General features: G+C 44.4%; 1 pseudogene; it reads right to left on the bottom strand.

Moving 5' to 3' along the window:
• Window positions 1–202: 202 nt before the first annotated feature.
• Window positions 203–13,626, bottom strand: LOC136382418 (histone-lysine N-methyltransferase PRDM9-like; annotated as a pseudogene).
• Window positions 13,627–23,780: the final 10,154 nt, after the last annotated feature.

The raw sequence follows: 23,780 nt of genomic DNA, 5'->3' as shown, positions 1-23,780 counted from the left end.
TTCTGTACTAATTAGTCTTGGGAGGGTAAGGAGTCAGTAGACTCCTTCTAAAGTCCCCTCAGAACTAGAGTATGACCTGTGTAACAGCTATGGCTGTGGAGATGCAATTTAATGCTAATGAATCACCCTCTTTGCAAACATAGGCTTCTCCCTTGAGTGTGTCCTCTAATATATGAGATCTGACATCCAGTTAAATCCTCACTCACACTCCCTGCAAACATAGGGCTTCTCCCCTGAATGTGTACTCTGGTGTCTGAGGAGATTTGCCTTCTGTGTAAAGCCTCGCTCACACTCCCTGCAAACATAGGGCTTCTCCCCTGAGTGTGTCCTCTGGTGTCTGAGGAGAGTTAACTTGTGTGTAAAGCCTCGCTCACACTCCCTGCAAACATAGGGCTTCTCCCCTGAGTGTGTCCTCTGGTGTCTGAGGAGAGTTGACTTGTCTGTAAAGCCTCGCTCACACTCCCTGCAAACATAGGGCTTCTCCCCTGAGTGTGTCTTCTGGTGTCTGAGGAGAGTTGACTTCTGTGTAAAGCCTCGCTCACACTCCCTGCAAACATAGGGCTTCTCCCCTGAGTGTGTCCTCTTGTGACTGAGGAGATTTGACTTTCGTGTAAAGCCTCGCTCACACTCCCTGCAAACATAGGGCTTCTCCCCTGAGTGTGTCCTCTGGTGTCTGAGGAGAGTTGACTTGTCTGTAAAGCCTCGCTCACACTCCCTGCAAACATAGGGCTTCTCCCCTGAGTGTGTCTTCTGGTGTCTGAGGAGAGTTGACTTCTGTTTAAAGCCTCGCTCACACTCCCTGCAAACATAGGGCTTCTCTCCTGAGTGTGTCCTCTGGTGTATGAGATCTGCCTTCCATGTAAAGCCTCGCTCACACTCCCTGCAAACATAGGGCTTCTCCCCTGAGTGTGTACTCTGGTGTCTGAGGAGAGTTGACTTATCTGTAAAGCCTCGCTCACACTCCCTGCAAACATAGGGCTTCTCCCCTGAGTGTGTCCTCTGGTGTCTGAGGAGAGTTGACTTGTCTGTAAAGCCTCGCTCACACTCCCTGCAAACATAGGGCTTCTCCCCTGATTGTGTCTTCTGGTGTCTGAGGAGATTTGACTTCTGTGTAAAGCCTTGCCCACACTCCCTGCAAACATAGGGCTTCTCCCCTGAGTGTGTCTTCTGGTGTCTGAGGAGAGTTGACTTCTGTTTAAAGCCTCGCTCACACTCCCTGCAGACATAAGGCTTCTCCACTGAGAGTGTCCTCTGGTGTCTGAGATTTGACCCATCATCAAAGCCTTGCCCACACTCTCCATACTTGATAGCTACAATTCTTGACATTCTTACTCCCATAGATAGTTTGCCTGTGTCCACTGAATTCACTTCCTGGCCACTGCTGGGCATTCCCTGCATTATTCTCTCTTGCTCAGTAGAGCTCCCCATGTGTCCTTTGGGAGGTTTTAAAAAGGCCCTTAAAATCCTCCTCTGCCTGGTCCTTTTAATCAAAGGTTTGGACTTTTTTTTGACCTCTTGACCTTCAGCTTTGTCATCCCAGCTGTGTGTATCAGTATGTTGCTGCTGCTGATTTGGATCCTCTGGGCAGGAATCCTCTGACTGGAGCTGTTTTCTTCTAGATGTTCCTGGGAGAATCTGAGGGGAGTTATTGTGTCTCACGTTTTCTCTGAAGAATTTCTGACTGGAGAAGGCCAGAAAGTTGGAGGAACACGGGTTTATCTCTGGCTTTGGTTCTGCTGAAAGAGAAAATTTTGGTCAGAGAAGAGGTTGATAAGGCTGCCTGGGCCATATGTTTTGTCTGCTGTTAAGACTTCTCTCATGAGTCATTCTTATGGGGTTGACAGTGTAATCTCTGTCTTCCACAAAGTATTTCTTTATAGTCTGTTTTCTCTTTTAATTTTTATGTACTATATCTTCTTTAGAAATCCAGAAAGCCCATATCAAGGGTCCTTTGTACACATTTCCAGATGAGGGACTGTCAAGTAGCATCAGGGGCTGTTTCACCCCTTGTATGGTGGAACAATGCTAACATTTCCTATATACATGTAGCTTTTAACACAGTCATTTGGAAAGACGACTGGCCCCATCTAGGAATTGCTTCCCTCATAGTTTCCCACAGATGATAAACTGAAAATATGTTCTTCCTCAAGTCTCACACCAAATATTCATATTTGATTTCATTCAGTGTCAGTCCCATTTCATATACAATGGGAAGTCCTGTTTCAAAATACTTCCCCAACCATATGTCTTAAAAATTGATTGATTTTAGAGAGAGGAGGAGGAAGAAGAAGAGGAAGAAGAGGAAGAGGAGGAGAAAGAAGAAAGAAGAAGAAATAAGAAGGAAGAAGAAGAGGGAAAAGGAAGAAGGAGAAGAAGAAGAAGAATAAGGAAGAAAGAAAAAAGAAGATGAAGGAGAAAGAAGAAGAAAGAGGAAGAAGAGGAAGAAGAAGAAGAAAAAAGGCATTTATTCATTGTTCTACCTAGACATGCAGTCATTGGTCATTTATCGTATATGTCCTGAACCAGGCTCAACCTTGGTATTACAGGATGATGCTCTAACCCAGTGGTAGTCAACCTGGTCCCTATCACCCACTAGTGGGCATTCCAGTTTTTGTGGTGGGCGGTAGCAGAGCAACCAAAGTATAAATAAAAAAGATAGATTTAACTATAGTAAGTTGTTTTATAAAGATTTATTCTGCCAAACTTAGCAAAAATCTGACATAAAGTACTTGGTAAGTAATTATTACTATATGCTTTAACTTGCTGTAATTGCTTTATAAATTTTATAAAGTAATTTCCCTACTTTATAAATTACCATTACTATGGAACCAGTGGGTGGTTAGAAAATTTTATGACTAACAGAGATACAAAAGTGGGTGGTAGGTATAAAAAGGTTGACTATGCCTGCTCTAACCAATTGAGCTAACCAGCCAGGGCCTCTAACCATGCTTCTTACATGCCTGATTCCCATTCCTCTCCCATCCTCTCTCACTTGGAGATGAAGTAATGTCTGAGAGGATTCCCCACTGAAATTTGTTTTCAAAACTTAACAAAGCAAATCTTAGAGAACAAGCCACCCTGTAGGTGGGAACAGCACCATTGTCCCACCTCAGGAAATCCCAGCATCTATTCTTGGATCACAGCACTGCATTTCCAGGCTGCTGGTCATCTATCTGACCTCTGCTCTTACCCTGTATGCTAGACAGGAGTGGCCCTCAGAAAACAGGCCCTGGCCCAGCATGTGGATGTCCTTGGTTCAATCCCTGGTCAGGGCACACATGAAAAGTGAGTATCTGCTTCTCTTTCCCTCCCTCTCCCCCTTCTGTCTCTCTTCCCCTCATACAACCAGTGGTTCAATTGATTCGAGCATCAGCCCAATAGCTCAGTTGGTTCAAGTGTTGACCTCAGGTGCTGAGGATATCTCAGCTAGTCTGAGCGTGGACCTCAGACAGGGCTTGCTGGGTGGATCCTGGTCGGGGCACATGAAGGAATCTTGTCTGTGTCTCCTACTCTCACTTAAAAAAAATTAAAAGTAAAAAAATTTGTCTAAGAATCAAAGACATATGAAATGAATCCTTAATTTCTGAAGCATCTGATTTGAAATCTTACTGACTTTAGAGTGTACCATGAAAATTTCTAAAGTGAGTGCTCTCTTTTCTTTCCATTTTGAAGAACAGTTGTGCCCACCTCTAGCTGCTGCGAGCTCTCTCTTCCACTTGCTGCTGCACTTGATGCCTAGCTTCTGGCCATACTCGTCACCGTACCAGACTAGCAGCTCACAGTCTGGCCTGATGACCCGGCAGGTTCGGTAGAAAATCTGCCCATGATACTGAAAGGCCACCAGGTTCTGCTCTTCATCATCCTGGGCACAGTTCACATACCTGGGATTGAGGTAGGTGAAAGAAAAACCCACAGGCGATGAGTTCCTACTACCTTCAGATCCATGTCCAGCTCTGCACCTGACACTCGGGCTCTGATGTCGCCCACTCTCACATTGCTCACGGGGAACTTTCTGTTCAATGTCTGAGCCTGTCACAATGTCATACTACTTCCTATGTCCAAGTCCTGCTTATGGTGCTCATTCTGCCTAATACCATTTTCCAAAGCCAATTGGAGATGTAACCTCACCCTGATTGGCCATAAAACCCAGTCACCTCTAGCTTCTCTAAACTAAATCAGGTTCTGTTTATATCACAGAACTTGCTACTTGATGTTGGACTCTGTGTCTAGATTAGTTCACATCATTCAATACTCAGCCCAAGTCCATCTTTTCTTGAGAGGCCTTTCTCCATTCTCCTCACATTTTATCTAGGTAGCACTTGATACCTCAACCAGTTTCCCATAAAAATCTGAAGGTCCCCCACACAAACACAAAGTGAGAAGCGGAGAGGCAGGCAGACTCCCGCATGTACCCGACCAGGATCCACCCGGCATGCCCACCAGGGGCCAATGCTCAGCCCATCAAGGGCGTTGTTCCACTGCAACTGGAGGCATTCTAGCACCTGAGGCAGAGGCCATGAAACCATCCTCAGCGCCTGGGCCAACTCTGCTCCAGTGGAGTGTGGGCTGTGGGAGGGGAAGAGAGAGAGATAAAGGAGAGGGGGAAGGATGGAGATGCAGATGGGTGCTCCTGTGTGCCCTGGCTGGGAATCAAACCCCGGACCTCCATAGGCCAGGCTGACGCTCTACGACTGAGCCAATTGGCCAGGGCTTAAAGGTTTGTCTTAGCAAAATTATAAAGAACAATAATTATTACATTATTCACATTCTGTAGCCCCTGATAAAATAGCCCCTCAGGAAAGTGGCCCATGATCATTGCTCTGCAGGCTTCAGAACTCAGTTCTAGTTAGAAGTGAGGCTGGGATAATTTGCTGCCCTCACTGGTTTAGGCTATCAATGATTTAGGTATCCTGGCACTGTGCACTTCTCAAAAAATAGAAAAATTATAGTTAAATATTTCTAAAATCAATTGTTTCACTCTGTCTGCAATTAGTCCTCCATAAGAATATGGGATACATGATCTGTTTAAGTAATGAATACCTTCCTCTAAACTAGAATATAGTAAGGGTTTGCTTAAATAATGTTAATTAGATAAATTAAAGTGTAATCCAGGCCCTCAAAGTTTTTCTCCAGTGGCTAAATTTTGTCTAGCATAGAGATTTCTATTTTGAGGACATATGCTATATTTTTATCTCCTTTTTCCTCTAAATATCTCTTGCTTTGAAAGAGTATCGAATGAAGATAAAAGAGGAACAGAGGACTGAGGGAGACCACTGAGGGAGGCATGATGAGAAGGAAAGATGTATGGGCTTGAGAGGGATGAGTGTTCTCGTGACTCCCAGAAACTTATTGGCTTTACCTCATCCAGTTGGCCAAGGATTCGTCTTTCCCATTCACATACTGATAGCAGTTTCTCCCTTTGGTGATCTGCATTTCAAGAAGAAAAAGGAAAGGTTTTTTTCCAGGTGAGGAGGTAATAGAAGAATTAGTTTACCCTACTGTCAACAAAGGTCTTTCAGCTCGCATGCATTGCCACTTGTGACCACATGATATTTTTCTTACTCATCACATCTGAGTTGACCTATCCACTCAGGGCTGGGAGGAAGCATTTTTTTGTGTCTGTACCATTTTGCTCCCACTTAACCTGTGATCCTCAACAGGAGCTCCATGGTCTGCAAAGTCCACTCAGTACTCAGAGCTAACCAGACTGTCTCCATCCATGTCCTAGTATGTAGAAAGGCAGGTCCCACCAAGCCATGGGAGGAATGTGAGAAGCCACAAGACATGGGAAGAGGTAAATACTTCTTACCTGCCAGGAGTATCCGTTGTTGCCTGCCTCTTCATCTTCTGTGATCTGGCCCTTATAAGGGCCAAAGTGCAGACCCACTGGCAGAGTAGATGCCTCATTCCACACTCCAAGCCCAGCCTCAGGGATGCCCGACAGTCTGATTATCAACCCAGGGGGCAGAGTGAGGACTGCGTGGTTTGGATGCCCCTTATCCACTGCACTGTCTTTTACAAATGTAGGGGGCCCATGCACGTCACAACTGTCAATGAAGAAGTTCTGACACTTCTCACAATCTGGGGGTGAGAGCAACAGGGATTAGGGAAAGTGTAGTGCATGTTCCTGGACATGTAGAGCTTCAGAGAGAGCCCAGGCACTCACATCACTGAGCCTCAATTCTGCAGTGCAGGTCCTTTGGGGAAGGGAATGCTCTAAGGGCCTAATGACCAGATGAAATTATTGTATGAAGAGATAACATGCTTTGTGAGGGTCACTTACAGAGGTGGTCATCATCCTGGGGCTTGCTGACCTCTTGGTACACATGGCCTTTTCTTTCTTGTAGGCTATACATCTTTACTTCAGTCTCCTTTCTCCTGAGTTCTAAGTTGGAGAAGAGTGAGTTTGGTGGAGTCTGGAGTATTAGTCCCTATTTTGTCAGAAAACACACAATAATGTCCTCCCATCAAATTATCACCTGTCCTTCTATATACTCTGGTATTATCCTCTGTCAACTATTGGCTCAGAGAGCCTCTACAATAGTAAGCCTCTATACTGACTACAGATGGCCAATTCAATCTTTGATTATAGATCTTCCCATTATGAAGTATAACTTCCCAACTTTATTAAGGGCACATTATATGTTAGGTATTGAGGAAAGGCCTGGTATACAACACCAACAGCGTATGGTTGCTATTATCAGAGATGTATTTTTGGAACAACTTGTATGTGTCAGTTCTTTTACATTGAATTTAAGCCCTAGCCAGTGGTCAAAGGATAGAGCGTCGGCCCAGTGTATGTCCTGGGTGTGATTCCAGTCAGGGTACATAGGAGATGCGACCATCTCCTTCTCCACCCCTCCCTCTTCCCCTTCTCTCCCTCTTCTTTTTCTGCAGCCAGTGGCTCAATTTGTTCGAGCATTGGCCCTGGGTGCTGAGGATGGCTCGGTTAGCTAGAGCACATCATCCTGAGGTGCTAAAAAACAGCTCAGTACTCGAGAACTGGGGTTGCCAAGTAGATCCTGGTAAGGATGCATACGGGAGTCAGCCTCACTATCTCCCCTCGTTTTACCTAAAAAATAAATAAATATACACAAATAAATTTAATTGAATACTGTCAAAGCATACATGCACGTATCTTCTCCTTACACATTAGCATTGAAGAGCTCAGAGAATTTGTAAGATTTGCACAAAGCTCCAGTGCTAAATTCACTCTCAGTTTAGTAGAGTTTAAATCCAGGCCTCTCCAAAGTTCACCCCACATACCTAGGCCATACTTATTAGCCTTTCTAGAGGACTTAGGGGAACTGAAATCTACAAATGATTTTCTCTTAACCAATTTTCATCTAGTGTTGTCCAGAGGGTCTTGCTTCTTCTGGATGGACTGTGATGCTAAGGACCCAGGTTTGAAACCTCGAGGCTGCCGGCGTCAGAGTGGGCTAATCCGGCCTGAGTGCAGGCTCACCAGCTTGAGCACAGGGTTGCTGGCTTGAGCGTGGGATCATAAGCATGACCCCATGGTTGCTGGCTCAAATCCATGGTAGCTGGCTTGAGCAAGGGGTCATTCACTGTGGTGTTGCCTCCCAGTCAAGACACATAGAGAAAACAATCAATGAACAACTAAGGAGCTGCAATGAAGAATTGATGCTTCTCATCTCTCTCCCTTTCAGCCAGTCTGTCCCTGTCTGTCCCTCCCTCTCTCTCTATCTCTCACTAAAATAAAAGAGAAAAAGAAAAAAAATTGGCCATTCATGTCAAAAATACAATAAAGGTCACTTAACTGGACAGAAAGTCCATTTCTTTAACATAACTCTTTATCCTTTCTGTTTTTTTTTAAATTTTTTAAAAATTTGCCTGACCTGTGGTGGCACAGTGGATAAAGCAGCGACCTGGAACACTGAGGTCACCAGTTCGTAACCCTAGGCTTGCCTGGTCAAGATACATACAAGAAGCAACTACTACAAGTCGATGCTTCCTGCTCCTCACTGCTACCCCCTTCTCTCTTTCTCTCTCACTCCTCTCTCTAAAATCAATAAATTAATTTTTTTATTGGTTTTAGAGAGGAGGGAAGAGAGAGAAACACCGATTTGTTGTTCCACTGATTTATGCATGTAGTGGTTGATTATTCTTTCTTTTCTTTTTTCTTTTAGCTAGAGACAGACAGACAGGAAGGGAGAGGGGTGAGAAGCATCAGCTTATAGCTGCAGCACCTTAGTTGTTCATTGATTGCTTTCTCTATGTGCTTTGACCAGGGACTCTAGTTGAGCCAGTGACCCCTTGCTCAAACCAGCAACCTTGGGCTCAAGCCAGCAACCTTGATCTTCAAGCCAGTGATCATGGGGTCATGTCTATGACCCCACACTCAAGCCAGTGTACCTATCCTTAAGCCCGCAACCTTGGGGTTTGGAACCTGGGTCCTCATCGTCCCAGGTTGATGCTCTATCCTCTGTGCTACCACCTGGACAGGCTTCAATGGTTGATTCTTATATGGGCCCTGACTGGACATCAAACCACAACTTGGTGTATGGGGACGACTCTCTAATAAATTAAGCAACTTGGCCAGGGTTCCTTTCTGTCTTCTTGTTTCAGAGTGGCCTTGTCCAGTCTAATGGTACAATGACCACCTTGCCTCCTTTCCTTCTTATCCTTTCACCTTTACACATTTAACCATCCTTGCCCTTCCTTAATCATCAGAGTCTGGTCAGCACCAAACAGTCTTGGGAACAGAACCTTGGGTCTGTGGACCACAGAAACCATTTCGGTCAAGTTACAGATCACACCTGGACTTCAGCTGTGTTTCAGTGCTAGACCCATGAAAATGGAAGCACCTTACTGACCACACCCTCATAAAACCAGACACACTGAAGAGATGGCTGACACAGGGCCTGATACAATGGTCCCTACCCTGGCCCACAACCCCAGCTGCCTTAATCACCATGATTAATCCTTTCCTGTCTGCAATGTGGCCGGGACCACCCAGGGAGCCCTGTCCTGGAGCACTGCTCACTGGCCAGACCTTCCTCCTCCTCTTGTGATACAAGTGTTCTGAATGAGTTATTTCTTTACTATACTGTTCCTGCTCATTAACACATCTATAAATATGTGTAATTATTTACACATGGAAGCAATGTAGCAAATCACCCCATACTGCACAATGCACTGTTTGCATCTCGCTCATTTGCTAAACGCAAGCTCTGTCCCTTGTTAGCTACAGAGAGGGGTGGGGGTGGGGGGCTGACCCCAGGTCAGTTTCAAAAGGGAAGCTTGCCTGCGGCCCCTCACCTCGCTGCCTCCGAGTCCATTCTTCATGCGAGTCCTCAGTGTCCTCCGCCGGGGGTCTGGTGGCCTGCCGGCAAGCGGGCTGAGGAACTCTGAGGCCTGGGGAGAAACAAAATCGTGGTCTGGAAAGCGAAGCGGTTGAAGGAGCAGCTTCCACACTCCGTCAGCCCCTGGGCCGTCCAGTGGTCCCCGCCCGGTTCCCGCGCCGGTTACCTGTGCGCAGCAGCGCGTCCTGGTTCCTCTTCATGTTACCGCAGCGCGCCTTCTCCCAGTCGCCCATGGCGGCCACTCCTGGGAGAAGTAAGCGTGGATGTCCCGGAAAATCAGGGGCCTGGGGTGGGGGGTGGGAGGGGGGGGAGACGTGGCCACGTGACCCCGCCGCAGCGGCCGGCAGGAAGCGCCCCTCCCCCGGCTGGGTCCGGCTGCCCCCAGCCCGCCGCCTGGCGCTCACCTGCGGCACCGCCCACGCCCTTCCCGCTGCTCCCTTAGCTCCGCCCTGCGGGCTCCAGTCAGCAGCCGCGCTCCCGTCCGCATCCATGCTCTGGCCACCCTGCCTGCGTGGGAGATGGCGCTGAAGCCGACTGCTTGGCCCACAGGCGTGCATTCGCACGCGTGCGAGCACTCTTGCGGTGGGGTGTCCTGAGAGGAGACACATGGGGCCAGCCCAAGGGACGCAAGGACAGGCCAGGCCAGGCCAGGGACTTCAGCCAGACCAGTAATCCCCTTGCTCAAGCCAGCGACTTGAGCTTTAAGCCAGCGACCTTTGGTCTCAACTGGCGACCATGGGGTCATGTCTATGATCCCGAGCTCAAGCCCACGTCCCCGCGCTCAAGCCGAATGAGCTTATTACATTTTCTTGTTCAAGCGCTCTCTTAAGTTCCTCTATTTTACTCTAAAGTTTATTGAACAATTGAACATCATTATGACTGCTTTGAATTCTTTATCTGTCCATTTACCCATCTCCATTTCATTAGGATATTTCTCCGGAGTTTTTTTCTTGTTCCTTCATTTGGGGTTTATTCTTCTATCTCCTCATTTTGTTTGTCTGTTTTTGTTCCTTTGATTTGATGAAATGGTCATCTTGCCCAGTCTTGAAAAAGTTGTCTTTGTTACATTGTGTGTTGAATAGTTTCAGCCTGCCGGTTGTATACAGCACTTGTTGTGTGGCCTGGCCTGAAAGAGTGGGTTCTGAATGGACCACCTGTGGTGTGAGCCTCCTTGCCCTTTTAATTGGAGCAGGGCTGCCTGGTGTAAAAGGGGCTGCATGGTGTGTGTTTTGCGTGTCCTGTTTTAATCACTGGGGGACATTTTTTTTTTCATGATGTTTTTGAACTTTTTCCATATATTTCTGCATTGCTGATTCCAAATCTGAAATCCATTTTTTTTGGTGCATGGTCTAGTTTTCATGCAATTTTAATTTCTTTTTGTTATAATGGCATTCATTGGTTTTTAAATTGGGGTTAAAGGGAAATGACTCTTGGATTGAACATAACCAAAAGGCAATTAATGTTTTACAAACATCATTTTTTCATAATTGTAGTTGTTTTTAAATGTAAAATATTATTATCTTATAAAAATGCCCTCTTATTTTGTTTTAAGATTGAATCATGGCTTCTTTGAGTAGGTGTAAATGTAAGAATAGTCCTGACACCTTCTGTTATATATGTGGCTGTTACACACTTCAACGTCAAAGATATAATATTTCATACAATATTTGTAACACATGCATATATTGCCTATTTTCAAGTTCCCCTTGGCGATCAAGACAAGAATTGGGCTCCTCATATTGTGAGTCATAGTTGTGAGGAAATGCTTCATGACTGGACAAAAGGAAAATGCAAAGGAATGCCTTTTGGTATTCCCATGGTTTGGTGTGAACCTAAGGACCACAGCAGTGACTGTTATTTCTGTCTGATCCATACAAAGGGCATCAGCAAGAAAAAAATGGCATATGATCACATATCCTAATATTCCTTCAGCAATATGACCTATCCCACACTCTGAGATACTCCCGGTTCCAGATTTCAATGGTTTTGGTTTTATTTCTTCTAAGGACGAGGAAAGTGAAAATGGTGATCAAGTGTATTTTGATAAAATGCATGAGGAAATGGTTGTAGAATCTGAAGGGTCTTCTTCTGATGCCAAGCAGTCATTAACCCTCAGCAATTTAGCCAACCCGAATTGAATGACTTAGTAAGAGATTTGGGCCTATCAAAGAAGGCAGCTGCGTTATTGGCCTCCAGGCTTCAAGAAACTAATATACAGCTAATGCATCTCATTTCAGAAAGCATGAACCAATTTTTGTGGACTTTTTTCCGAAGACAAACACTTTTTTTACTGTGATGATATCAGTAGTCTTCTCAGCCAGCTAGGTGTTACCACTTACAGTCCAACAGAATGGCGGCTATTTCTTGACAGCTCTAAATGAAGTTTGAAATGTGTTCTCCTACACAACGGATAATGTTTATGCAGCATTTCCAATTGGTTATTCAACTCATCTGCGAGAAGATTATAATGACATAAAAATTGTCCTTGACTTTCTGAAGTATGAGGAGCATAACTGGATCATTTGTGTGGATCTTAAAATGATAAATTTCCTGCTAGGACAACAGAGAGGTTTCACAAAGTATCCTTGCTTTCTGTGTTTGTGGGACAGCCGAGCCTGGAAGAAACACTGGACACAGAAGGAGTGACCGAAACATGAAGCTCTGGAAGTAGGGATGCAAAATACTGTGAATGAACCTATAGTTAATCAAGACAGGATCATTTTCCCCCCATTTCACATCAGACTTGGCTTAATGAAGCAGTTTGTTTAGGCTTTGAATAGAGAAAGTGAATGCTGTCAACATAGTATTTCTGCTTTTCCTGCCTCGTCTTTCGAGAAGATAAAAGCAGGTGTATTCGATGGACCTCAAATTCGAACCCTCATACGTGACAAAGAATTTGCCAGGAAGATGAATAAGGAGGAGAAAGCAGCATGGCAGTCTTTTGTGGCAGTTACAAAGCACTTCCTTGGCAACAAACAAGCAGAAAACTATGAACTTCTGGTTCAAAGGATGCTGTTGGCTTTATGCGACATTGGATATAACATGAACGTTAAGATTCACTTCCTGGACAGTCACCTTGATAAGTTTTCTGAAAATCTTGGAGCTGTGAATGATGAGCAGACTACTGCTGGAGCATCAAATGAGATTGACCTCAACAAATACACAAACGCAAGAGCTACAAACGCAAATTTTTGCCTGAATAGAATTAAAATAAGTTTTATGCAGATTTGATTAAAATAAGTGTTTTTAATATGTTCTATTTGGAAATTGTAGAAAAATTTTGATGCAGTCATATCTTTTAGTGTATTAGTGTATTTACTGCATTATATAAATTATTATATTTTCACAAAGATGATGCCCAAAAAGACATTCTACTTCATTATGTTAAACTAAATGTTGAAAATTTTACAATAAGATGAAAACCTAAAATCTTGAATTGCAAAGAAACTGTAGCTTACAGAGAAAAACTAATGTTAAATTTGAGATCAGCACATTTGAATTAGGTAAGAATAAGTTTTTATGTGGATGCAACAAAAATTTTATTTTTCAGTGTTATCTGTTGTCAGAGCATGGTCTGCGCTGGGTTACCTGATTGCTTTCTTGTATCTCACCCCCCATTAGATCCATGTTTTTTCCTGGTGGGGTAAGTAGCCTAGGTGCACACACAGCCTTAATTTGTTTATTCTTCACCTTCTTGGGGCTTGGCAGCCCTGTGCACATGGGCAGTATTGCCCCCCTCACTCCACACTGGGTCGCAGGGTTTTGCTAGCTTTGTGCTTTCCTTGGGTAGAGCAGCCCGACCAGTGCGAGCAGCAGCGCCCCCCAATCTCTGCACTTTCTCTAATCAGGCAGTCCTGTGTGCAGACCATAGTCCATTTTCCGGCTCCACATTTTCAGGAGGGATAATGCCAGTAGTGACCCACTATCTCTGCACTTTTTCTTGGTTGAATAGTCCTGCATCTGGTACCAGAGTGTTTTGCTGGCTCTGCACTCTTTCTAGGTGGGGAAGCCCCACATGCACAGGCAGCTTAGTGGGCAAAGTGTCACTCTGCCATACCTACCTGCTGGGTCAATATCTGGGAAGAAGAACAATCTTTATACAAGCTATGCTGCCCTCATGATTCTGTTGTATTTAGCTCCAGGAGGGGCGGTTGGGGATGTGCTGCAGTGCCCTGCAGGTGGCCATAGAGCCTGGATGGAGCTCCCCATCTTCTATCCACATGCCCGGGAGGTATAAACAGTGGCGCTCACTGGTCTCTTCAGTCCTGAGCTGTTCCTTCACCTCCTGCAGAGCTCTCATGGTCCCACAGCCTTCTCTATGCTTTCTCTCTCTCTCTCTCTCTCTCTCTCTCTCTCTCTCTCGCTTGTGCAGAAGCTGTTTGTTTCTCAGTTGTCTTTCAGGAGGAATTGTTCTAAGCAAAGGGGTACATTGGATGTGTTTTGGGGAGGGTGCAAGCTCAGCGTCCACATGTGACATTATCTTGGACCCACTGGAGAGTTCTTAAATAAAGTCTGATATTGGCTGCAGCAACAGGCTTCTGCTCTGATACACTCTTATCCCTCATATTCAAATGTCTATACAATTTTGGAGACATTGGTTTTCTCTCTGACTTCAATTAGTTGTTGGATCCAGGAGGAGTAGTTTTATTTTCACCTTGTTTGATTTTTTTCTCCTGTGAGGATGGGCATGATAACTGCCAAGCTTCTTACTTGTAGGACAAGAAACCAGGAGTCTTGCGTTAGTAGCTTTTTATCTCTTGGATTTGTGTTCCCTATTTGTAAAATAAAGGGATCAGATCACTCCATGGTGCCTAAAGTCTCCTCTAGCTCCAGCATTCTGTTCATTCCATAAGCACTGACTTGCGTGAACAACAGTGCAAATTTGTGGCATTTGCTACTATTCTACAGGTAGACCTATAGGTGAACAGAGAGGCACATTTTTTTTGAGTCCTCCCTTGATTACATTTATGAAATTCAGGATGTTCAAGAGTCCAAGAAATTCAACATGTGGAGCCAGTAAGTTCCATGTATTCTTTAATGCTCTAAAAATATATTCTGAATGCTTGGTAAATGCGGAGAACTTTTATCGTAAACTTGGGATCTCAAAGAATGTGAATGTATATAATTGTGATGAATCTCTCTTTTTCCTCCCCCATTTTTTCTCTCTAGCTATGATTTGTTTTTCTCTTTTTTTCTTCCTCTCTTCTCCTTACCCTCCCTGGATTTCTCTATCACCCTTCTTTTCATCTTGTTTTTCTTCTTTCCTTCCTGCCATGCTTTCATAAAGCCTTTGAAAGTGCCCATCATATACCAGGCACTGGGCTAGGAACTCATGTTCCCGCACTCAATGACTTCCCATTCTACTATTTTTACTTCTGTCCTTTTAACTTTTTTATTTAAATCTCCTTAATTTATTATAAAATATAATGTGCTTTGATTTGACAAGTATATTGAATTTTAACAACTTTTTTTTTATAAAACTGTATTCTTATTGCAGAAATGCTAGAAAAAATTATAAGAAAAACAAAACAACAAATTTTCCATACAGAGATATTTACTGTAAATATTATGACATTTTCTTCCCATATTCTCTGTGTACCTATTATATTTCTCTATCTATATGTACCCAGGTAGATTGGGTGTGGGTACATCTGTGTGCATAGATGTGCATTGCACATGAGCATATCTCTCTGTGTCTATATGTGTCTGTCATTTGTGTACATGTGTATATGTAAACAAATGAGTATTTATTCACTCATCCAATAAACACTTATTGTACTTCTATTATGTGCCAGGCACTGTGCTTGACACTGTTTGCCTATAGTGAATGAGACAGACTCACTTTCTGTCTTTATAAACATAAGCACTGGATTTGGCAGTGCAATGCATTTAGTCCCAGTTTTGATTGATTGTGATGAGGTCCAATATCTCAGCTTCTTGGAAGGCAGAGCTGAGGCCTAAGTCTCAATCCTTCAGCAATGCGTGTTCTCAGGTATAAAACTGAGAAAATTTACGAGTGACAAAACAAAGACCCTGGGCGGTGTACTGTGACCAAAATAACCTTTCTTATAAGTGGTGACCCAGGCTCAGATAAATTCTGGATGCCCAGAGGTTAGGAGGTCTCTCAGTCTGGACTGCTGCCATGGCACAAGAAAAAGTGCATGTTAGGAAAGGGGTCACTTTGTGCTAAAGAATTAGAAATAGTGTTTACGCCCCTGACTGTCAAGAGCAAAGAAAAGACTTCTGGTGTTGTCACCACAGCAGACAGATTATTATTTTATTTTTTAATTATCTCAGGTTTTCTCTAGTACTTTTTTCCCCCAAAAGATAATGGCTTGCTCTCACCAGAGAGCTCAGTTGGTAAGAGCATCACACCCATACACTAATGTCATAGATTTGATCCTGGGTCAGAAACATATTGATGTTTCTGACTGTCTGTCTGTCTCCCCCTTTCCTCTCTCTAACATTAATTAAAATTTAGAAAAAAAAAAAAAGAAAAATGACGATGGATTTTTTTGATGTTCTTGCAGCTTAAATTGTATAGAGGAAAGAATTATTTTTTTTTCAAAATCTCACCCCAAGAGGAAAAAGTGATAAGGTTGTAAAGTACCATATTTCTCCATGTGTAAGGTGCCTCACTGTATAAGATGCACCTTAATTTGGGGGCCCTAAATTTGAGAAAAAGATAACAAATGCAAATAAACGGGAAATGCAAGTAAAATAACTACAACCACTGTTTAGGACGCACCCAGATTTTAGACCCCAGTTTTGCCAAAAAAGATGAGTCTTATACATGGGGAAATATGGTATACACCCCCCAGATGTCTCTGTGAACAGTTCTTTCTTTTACTTTCTCTGGATTTAATTTACTATCCTGGTTCTTAGTATGGGTGGAAAGGCTGTGTATTTTCCATTTTTTCCCCCTAAAATGTATTCATCACTACATTATGCCATAGGTTTTCTTATGTAGTTTTTATTTTCATTAATTTTAAAGTATTTTGTAACTTGAATTGTTATTTTGAGAGGGATTATTTAGGAGTGAATTTCTTAACTTAAAAAAGTAAGGGTTTTGTAGTTAGTTTCTATTACTGATTTCTAGATTAAGTGTAATGACAACAAGAAACGTGCTGTATATCATTTCAAAGGTTTGAAGTTTGTTGAAACTTGCTTTAAAGAACGTACACTATGGTCTCTGGTAAATGTGTTCCAAGCGCACTTCTCTGCTGCCACGTCGTGTGCATCTTGGGAATAACAGCTCGGTGGAGTTCACCCGGGAAAAATAGGGCAGTTGGGGGTTGTGCGTTATCAATGTTGAATACAATGCTATCTAGAAGTTACTTTTATAACTTGTAAATATAAGAAATTTCTAGTTACTGTTTGTTACTGGTTTCAATGTTAACTGTAGTGAAAGCAAGAGCCATACTTTATATCAGGGGTCTCAAACTCAACTCAGCATGTGGGCCGCAGAGCAAGATCACAGCGGTTCGGCGGGCCGCACTAGGTCTACAAAAGGCAACTGTTACGCAACACTTTTCTCACTGCAATTGAAAACAAAAAAAGTCAGTACAACAAGCACAATTGTACATGCAGTTTACTCAGTGTCACAAAACGACCAGAAACTGTAGTTCACATCACAACTGCTGTTAACTAAGCTAATATCTAGCTAGGATGCTAGAGAAATGAAAAATACAAGTAGGCCCCTAGGCTTACTTAATTTTATCCAAAATATTTTGAACTTCGTGGATTAGTCTGCGGGCCGCACAAAATTGTTCGGCGGGCCGCATGCGGCCCGTGGGCCGCGAGTTTGAGACCCCTGCTTTATATCATTTCAATCCTCTGAAGTTTGTTGGAACTTGCTTCATAGCACATACAATAATGGTCTCTGTACATGTGCTTCTTTGCTGCCACCTCATGTGCATCTTGGGAAATACACCTCAGCTCAGGTCCACAGGAAAGGTTTGGTAGAGAGGATTGTCTACAAACGTTGGTTCCAATTTACTGTTCATGTAAAGTTTCTGTGTATCCTTAGTGATTTGTTTTGTGGGGACCGAAATATAAACAAGGTGTTTTTATATCCAGGGGACAGGTGCTGGATGTAACCACCCATTTCACCTGCCCAGCTAACAAAAAGCTATACCTGATTATTACTTATCCCACCTATGTTTTCCGGAAGAGGCTGGAAGCTAGTTTCTTATTGGTGTAAAGTTAGATATAAATGGTATGGTGGGGGTTGTCTTTGAGTTGTCCTGGAAACAATTGAATTGCTAATGGACCACGTTTTTTCCCTGAATAAAGACGGACGTGCTTCTGGGGGCCGCCATTGCATCGGCTAAGGAGCAGTAGAGACTGTTAGCTGTGTGGTCCTCCTGAACCCATCTTTATGTATATATCTTTAATTCTTTGTCTATCATTTCTTTAATTCCATACCTTTTCCCGTTTGAGGACCCCGTAACAGACTTGTCGTGACTGGACCGCGACAGAATCTATTGGTTCCTTTTTTGTGTGTGTGACAAAGAAAGAAAGAGAGACAGAGAGGGACAGAGATGAGAAGCCTCAATTCTTCATTATGGCTCCTTAGTCTCCTTAGTTGTTCATTAATTGCTTTCTCATATGTGACTTGATGGGGTGCGGGGGGGGGGACTCCAGCAGAGAGAGTGACCCTTTGCTCAAGCCATTGACCATGGGGGTCATGTGTGTGATCCCATACTCAATCTAACAACTCCGCACACTCAAGCTGGTGAGCCCACACTCATGCCGGTGACCTCAGGATTTGAACCTGGCTCCTCTGCTTCCCAGTGTGAGTCTATATCCACTGCGCCACTGTCTGGTTAGGTGGAACCTATCGGGAAGGGGAGAGGTGTTGGGTTAAATCTGTTATGATTATACATTTCCTCATTTTTCCTTGTAGCTCTGTTCTGTATAATTAGAATTCATGTTATTGAAAACAGACTAATTTGGAACTCCCTAGTTAATTAAAGTTACTGATATGAAGTACTGTTTATTTCTATTAATGCATTTTCCCCTCAAGTGTACTGTATGCTATTATATAATTTTGCATGTAATATAGATAAGTGCGAAAGGAGGTTTACATTTGTTCATATGGAAACAACACAATAGTTCATAAATAGGAATCCCACAAATAACTGTTTGGCATACTAAAAAATGTAAACCTACCTTTGTACCACCTGTGTGCCTTTACCCATTCTTTCATTTTCAATCGCTTTGTACCTTTATCAGAGGTAGATTTAATGGTGGGCACACCGGGCATGCACCCAGGCCCCAACTTCTGAAAGGCCTTGCAAAACCCCAACTTGACACTTTTTTCCAATGACAAGGGGCCCAATATTTTCTTCTGTGCCCAGGGCCTCAACTGACCTTAGTCCATCTCTGACCTTTATGTTTTAGGATTTAGGTGACTCCATGTCCTATATTAGTAATGAATAGTCATTAAAATCTATAAGGAATGGAGTTTGGTCAAGGCTATGATATAAGGCTCCAATTTTTTTGTATTTACTTTTCTCAAAGTATTTATTATATAATGCATATTGTTTCCATGCAACTAAAAAGATATCTCAGACAAAATTTTTACATGGATGTGCAGGTATTACTGGGCATTTTTTTCTGTTTTGTCATTTTGTCTATTGACATGTCATTACCCCAAAGTTTTAATTTTTGTACCTTCATACTGGAATGCATGTGTGTATCTAGTTGTACAAGCTTCTGTGTTTTATTTTGCTTTTCAGAATTGTCCTGTGCATTGCGGGTGCTTATTGGCCTCCATTCTGTGCACTCACTGCCTGCCGTTAAGACCCTCCATCAGCCTAGGCTCATGACAATCCGAAGTGTCTGCATACATTGTGGTTGTCCTTGGGGCCACTATCCAACCTGGGTGAGAAACATGTGTTTAAAGGTCATTCTGGAACCTGAATGATTGGCCTGGGAATGTAGAAACCACACCCCATTAATGCAGTGAGTTAACCTCTGAAGATTGAGGAGTAATCTAGAATGTTATCCATTGATGAATACGTAGGGTCACAGTGCTTTCTGTGTTGTTCTTCATGTCTCAGTGTACTGTTATGGGGAAAGTATTTGTTCACATTCTGGGGTTTATAGTCAGGACATGTTGACTGAGTCAGCTTTGGAATGACCATCTCTTCTGTTTGGTTGTATAAGAAACCTCCCCATCAACTTCCCCAGTGGCCAGGTGAGATAGGAAACAAGGAAAAGGTTTAGGGCTCTGAGGAAGCTTGGTTTCCTCATATAGCCTGCTACAAGCAGGTATTGTCCTCCAGTCCCCCCATATGGACCTCGTGAGTGCATGGGGTGGAACAAGAGAGGAAGATGAGGAAATCCAGTCTGTAGCAGAATAGCTGTTCTTCCAGCTGTTTCGTACACTTTGGGTGTGGTCTTTCTTACTAGATATGGGCTCTATTTTTGTTCATATATCAGAATCCAAATGTGAAGTGAGCAATGTGGTCCAGGGGATACTAGGTAAGTGGAGGGGATTGAGGCAAGCGAGAGTGGGGAACAGCCACAGGCAGCTTGTGAGGACCCAAAAAGGGTACCCAGACTACTTCTGTGGTATATACCTCATGTCCCAAATTAGATGAGCTATTCCCATGGGGCTACTTTTTGTGAGCCCTTCCTATAGATGCAAAGCAGATTCGGAAGCACGCTGTGGTCCCAGTTTATTGAGCATGGCGAGGTCTAACCTCACAGGCTTCCAGGCAGCAGAGCCAAGTCCAGAGCCTAGATTCATGTTGCAAGCTCCAGAAAGGAGAACTTCTATAAGCAATAGGAGAAAGACCCTGAGAGGTTTGTTCCCTGGATCTACATGTCTGACATCTGGTGTCCTGGGATGAGGAGTGAGGTGATACCTAGAGGCAGACTTTCTATCCCGATTCCCAGCAACCATGGAGGAGAAGAGGGGACGTCTGGAGAAGGAGGCGGCTGACCTTGTGGCGAGTTTTTCATGGAGGCTTGAGGTCAGTGTGTGAGGGCAGAGCAGATGTTTTAGCTAAGGGAAGAGGAGAGACCTAGAGATGAATATCTCCTCTGCATGCATCTCTTGGAGGGGGTCATGGGAAAACTGGAAGGAGAGACTGACTAGTGAATTCTCCCTCCTTGCTCAGGCCAGGGTGTGAAGAGGACAGTGAGTCTTCAGTTCACTGGCCAGGAAAGATCATGAGCAGGATTCCGCATCCCAGCTGCAGTAGCTTGTGTGGTGAAAGGGGTAATCTGGGGCTGAATTTCCACCCCTGCTTTAGCCAGAATGATGGGCAGGAGAGGTTTCTGTAGGAAGGGGCCAGGAGAGACCTGGAGGAGAATTGTTTATTTTCTGACTGTAGCCCAGCATCTCATGGGCAGCTGGAGCCTCCGGAAACAGGTGAGGAGAGACCTGGACGAGGCTTCTCACCAGTCTGTGAGAAGTAGTGGGGTTTCTGGGGTGAGGGGTGCACTTCAGCCAGCATGAGTCTGGCCACGCCGGTGCCGGGCAGCCCTGCCCCAGCTGCTCAGCTCAGGTCAGGGCTCACTGGTCCTGAAGCCTCCCCCAGCCGGCCAGGTTCCAGAAGCACTTCTTAGATCACAGCCTCTCCCAGCCTTTGCCCATCTCTCCTCTGCTTTTCCCTCCCAGCGGTGTCAGGACCTGAGATGCCCAGTGCGGATGAATCTGCATGGGCAGATGTGGTGGCAGAAGTAGTTCGGGGTGTCAGTCCGGACAAGGCACAGGCTGCCAAGGTTCTAGGGGTGGAACATTGATGGGAGAGGGTGGTGATGGCCAGACAAATATCCTCCAGAGAAACAAGTGACTAGGGCGCTGCCAGGGAGGGGAGGGGTGAGACATTGGGGGAAGGAGCGCAGCTACAGTAGGAGGTGAGAGAAGGGCCTAGGCTGGGCCAGGTGAGGGATGTAGTGTAGGCGGAGGTGGAAGTAGGTGCGACCGCATCACTTCGGGGCTGGAGAAACCCGGGTGAGAAGGGAGGGGCTGTGGCCTGTGTTTGGAAGGAGGGCGGGGCTGCTGTGAGCGGAGCTATGAAGAGGTGGGTAAGGGGGGGGGGTGCCTATGGTAGAGTAAGGTGCAATAAGAGAGGACTGAGGCTTTCAGAAAAGAGAGCCTGGGTGCGACAAGGTCATGGAGAGAGAGAGAGAGAGAGAGAGAGAGAGAGAGAGAGAGAGAGAGCCGGAGGAAGGGGAATAGGATTGAAACCATGACCATGGAGCTGCCCGGTGATGTGTCTGAACTCCCATTTCCCCCACAGAAAGGAAGAGACAGCAGGGTCCACCGGCATCAGTTGCAGCCAATTCCAGTAGCCAAGCCTTCAGCTTTAAAAAATGTTTATTGATGAGAGAGAGAGATTTGCTGTTCCATTTACGTAAGCATTTACTGGTCGCCACAGTTTGAGGACTCGTTACAAGGACCCCCTAGTCTCGGGTGGGACCCCTGCACCCAATTACAGGGTCAGATCTGATGTGTCAGGGCTCCGTACTCCCTCAGGGAAGACCCCTGGGCACATTCAGAGGAGGCAGAGCCGATGTGACCGGACTCTCCACGCTGAGTGGATCCATGCACACACTCCGGTACAGAGGAAACAATCTTCTCTGCTGTCATCTAGTGTGCACCGTGGGAACAGCGCCCGTTTACTGAGCATCTGCCTTTGTCATGTTGCAAGGACACAGTGAATGTCCAAGGCGCCTCCCATCACCCCCAGCTCTGGATGTCTGTGTCTCCATAATGGAAGGAACTAAAGCGCATGGGAGAAAGTTCACCACTCTGTCAGATGGGACTCTTCTCCACGAGACAAAATCCAAAGCTCACATGACCCCCTCCTAAGTGGGGCCCCTCACCACAGTCAGAAAACCCAGCCATGCTGAACCATGACTCCTTTGTTAGGGCCCCCTTCTTACATCACAGGGTCCAGAGCCAATGTGGTCAAACTCAGACCCTCTACTATCTCAGCTGTGACCCTTCCACACCGTCAAATGACACAGAGCATGTGTGACGGGATGCCCTATGCTCTCAGGGAAAGACCTTTCCTTGCACTCACGTGGCTCAAAAAATGACGTGATGCCCTCCATACTCTCTCAGGGAGGGACCTCTCCTCACACTCACAGGTTCCAGAGCTGATGTGACAGGACCCCCTTCTCTCTGGTGGGCCTGTTTCCTATGTTCACGGGGAACAGAACTAATATGACAGGACTCTCTGTGTCAGGCGAGATCCCTTCCACAATAAGTGGACCCAGAGCTTATGGGCACAACCCCTAAATTTCACAAGGCAGAGCCTTCTTCCTGTGAGAGGACCCCCTGTTACCTCACTGTCTTGTATGAATATGAATTCACCTTGAGCATGTATTATATGTTGAGTATCTCTTGTTCATCCGATTAAGTTTATTTGATTATTACCAATGCTGTTGGAACTTACAAGGTACGAGGAAAATGTGTTTGTCTCTTTTTTATCCCTCATACTGTCGATGAGCTGGACATGTGAAGATAAAGGATGAGAAACTAACTTCAGGAAAGTGCTGCAGCTGAGACGTGGACATCTGCCAGGTAGAATTACCATTATTTTGTTCACTGTCAGCTGTTTGGCTTCATTTTTTGTAGGGTTTGGGGGAATTATGTAGTGCTCTGCCGGGGTCCAGCCCCGGGGGGGATCCAGGGGTCCCACAGGAGGAGACAGCGTCGGCGAAAATCGAGTGAGAGAGCCGAATTCTTTTCTTTCTCTTTATTCTCTAGTTAGCATTTACTGCCAGGCATCTCTCCCAAATGTTGGTCTAGCTTTCTTTTTATGCACACACACTAAGTTACAATCACATGGTATTTTGTTTCACTATGGTTACATGTTTCCAGATAACAGTTAATTCATATTTATAAACTATAAATCAGGTGGTTAGTTATTCAAAGTACAGTTATACAATAGCAATAACAATATTGGTACAAACTTCTAAAAGATTAGTACTAATTAATAACTCTACTTTACTGTTGTTGTGAGTCAAGGGCGCAGAGAGAGATTAGCAGACGAAATCATTAAGGACTAGCAAAGGACCACCGCTTGCTCAGGCAAATGGCCTTGAGTTCAATATCAGAAGGCATTAATTGCTATTGCTTCTATGGATTCCCCCATATTCCTCTTTATTATCTGAATCGAAAAACCTTGGAAAGTATATAAATCTCATGAGAATGTCTCACTGAGAAAGCCCAGCAACTGCCTTTAGTCATAAAACAAGTCTCTTAGCAAAACATTCTTTTCTTGCCGACTGTGCTCCCATCCAAGGCCACGCAACAGGCCACTTCACTACACTTTACCTAAGATTCTAATGTCTAGTTAAACTTTATTCATTTACTATATTCATACACTAGTTAAGTACTAACTTTATTCTTTCTAACATGATTAATAAGAAGAAATTCTCCTACAAACTTAACCCTTTATGAGGGATATTATGGCCAGCCTCTTA

This window comes from Saccopteryx leptura, chromosome 10, assembly GCF_036850995.1.
Source record: "Saccopteryx leptura isolate mSacLep1 chromosome 10, mSacLep1_pri_phased_curated, whole genome shotgun sequence".
Taxonomy (NCBI): domain Eukaryota; kingdom Metazoa; phylum Chordata; class Mammalia; order Chiroptera; family Emballonuridae; genus Saccopteryx; species Saccopteryx leptura.
This window is presented reverse-complemented; position numbering and strand designations above follow the sequence as displayed.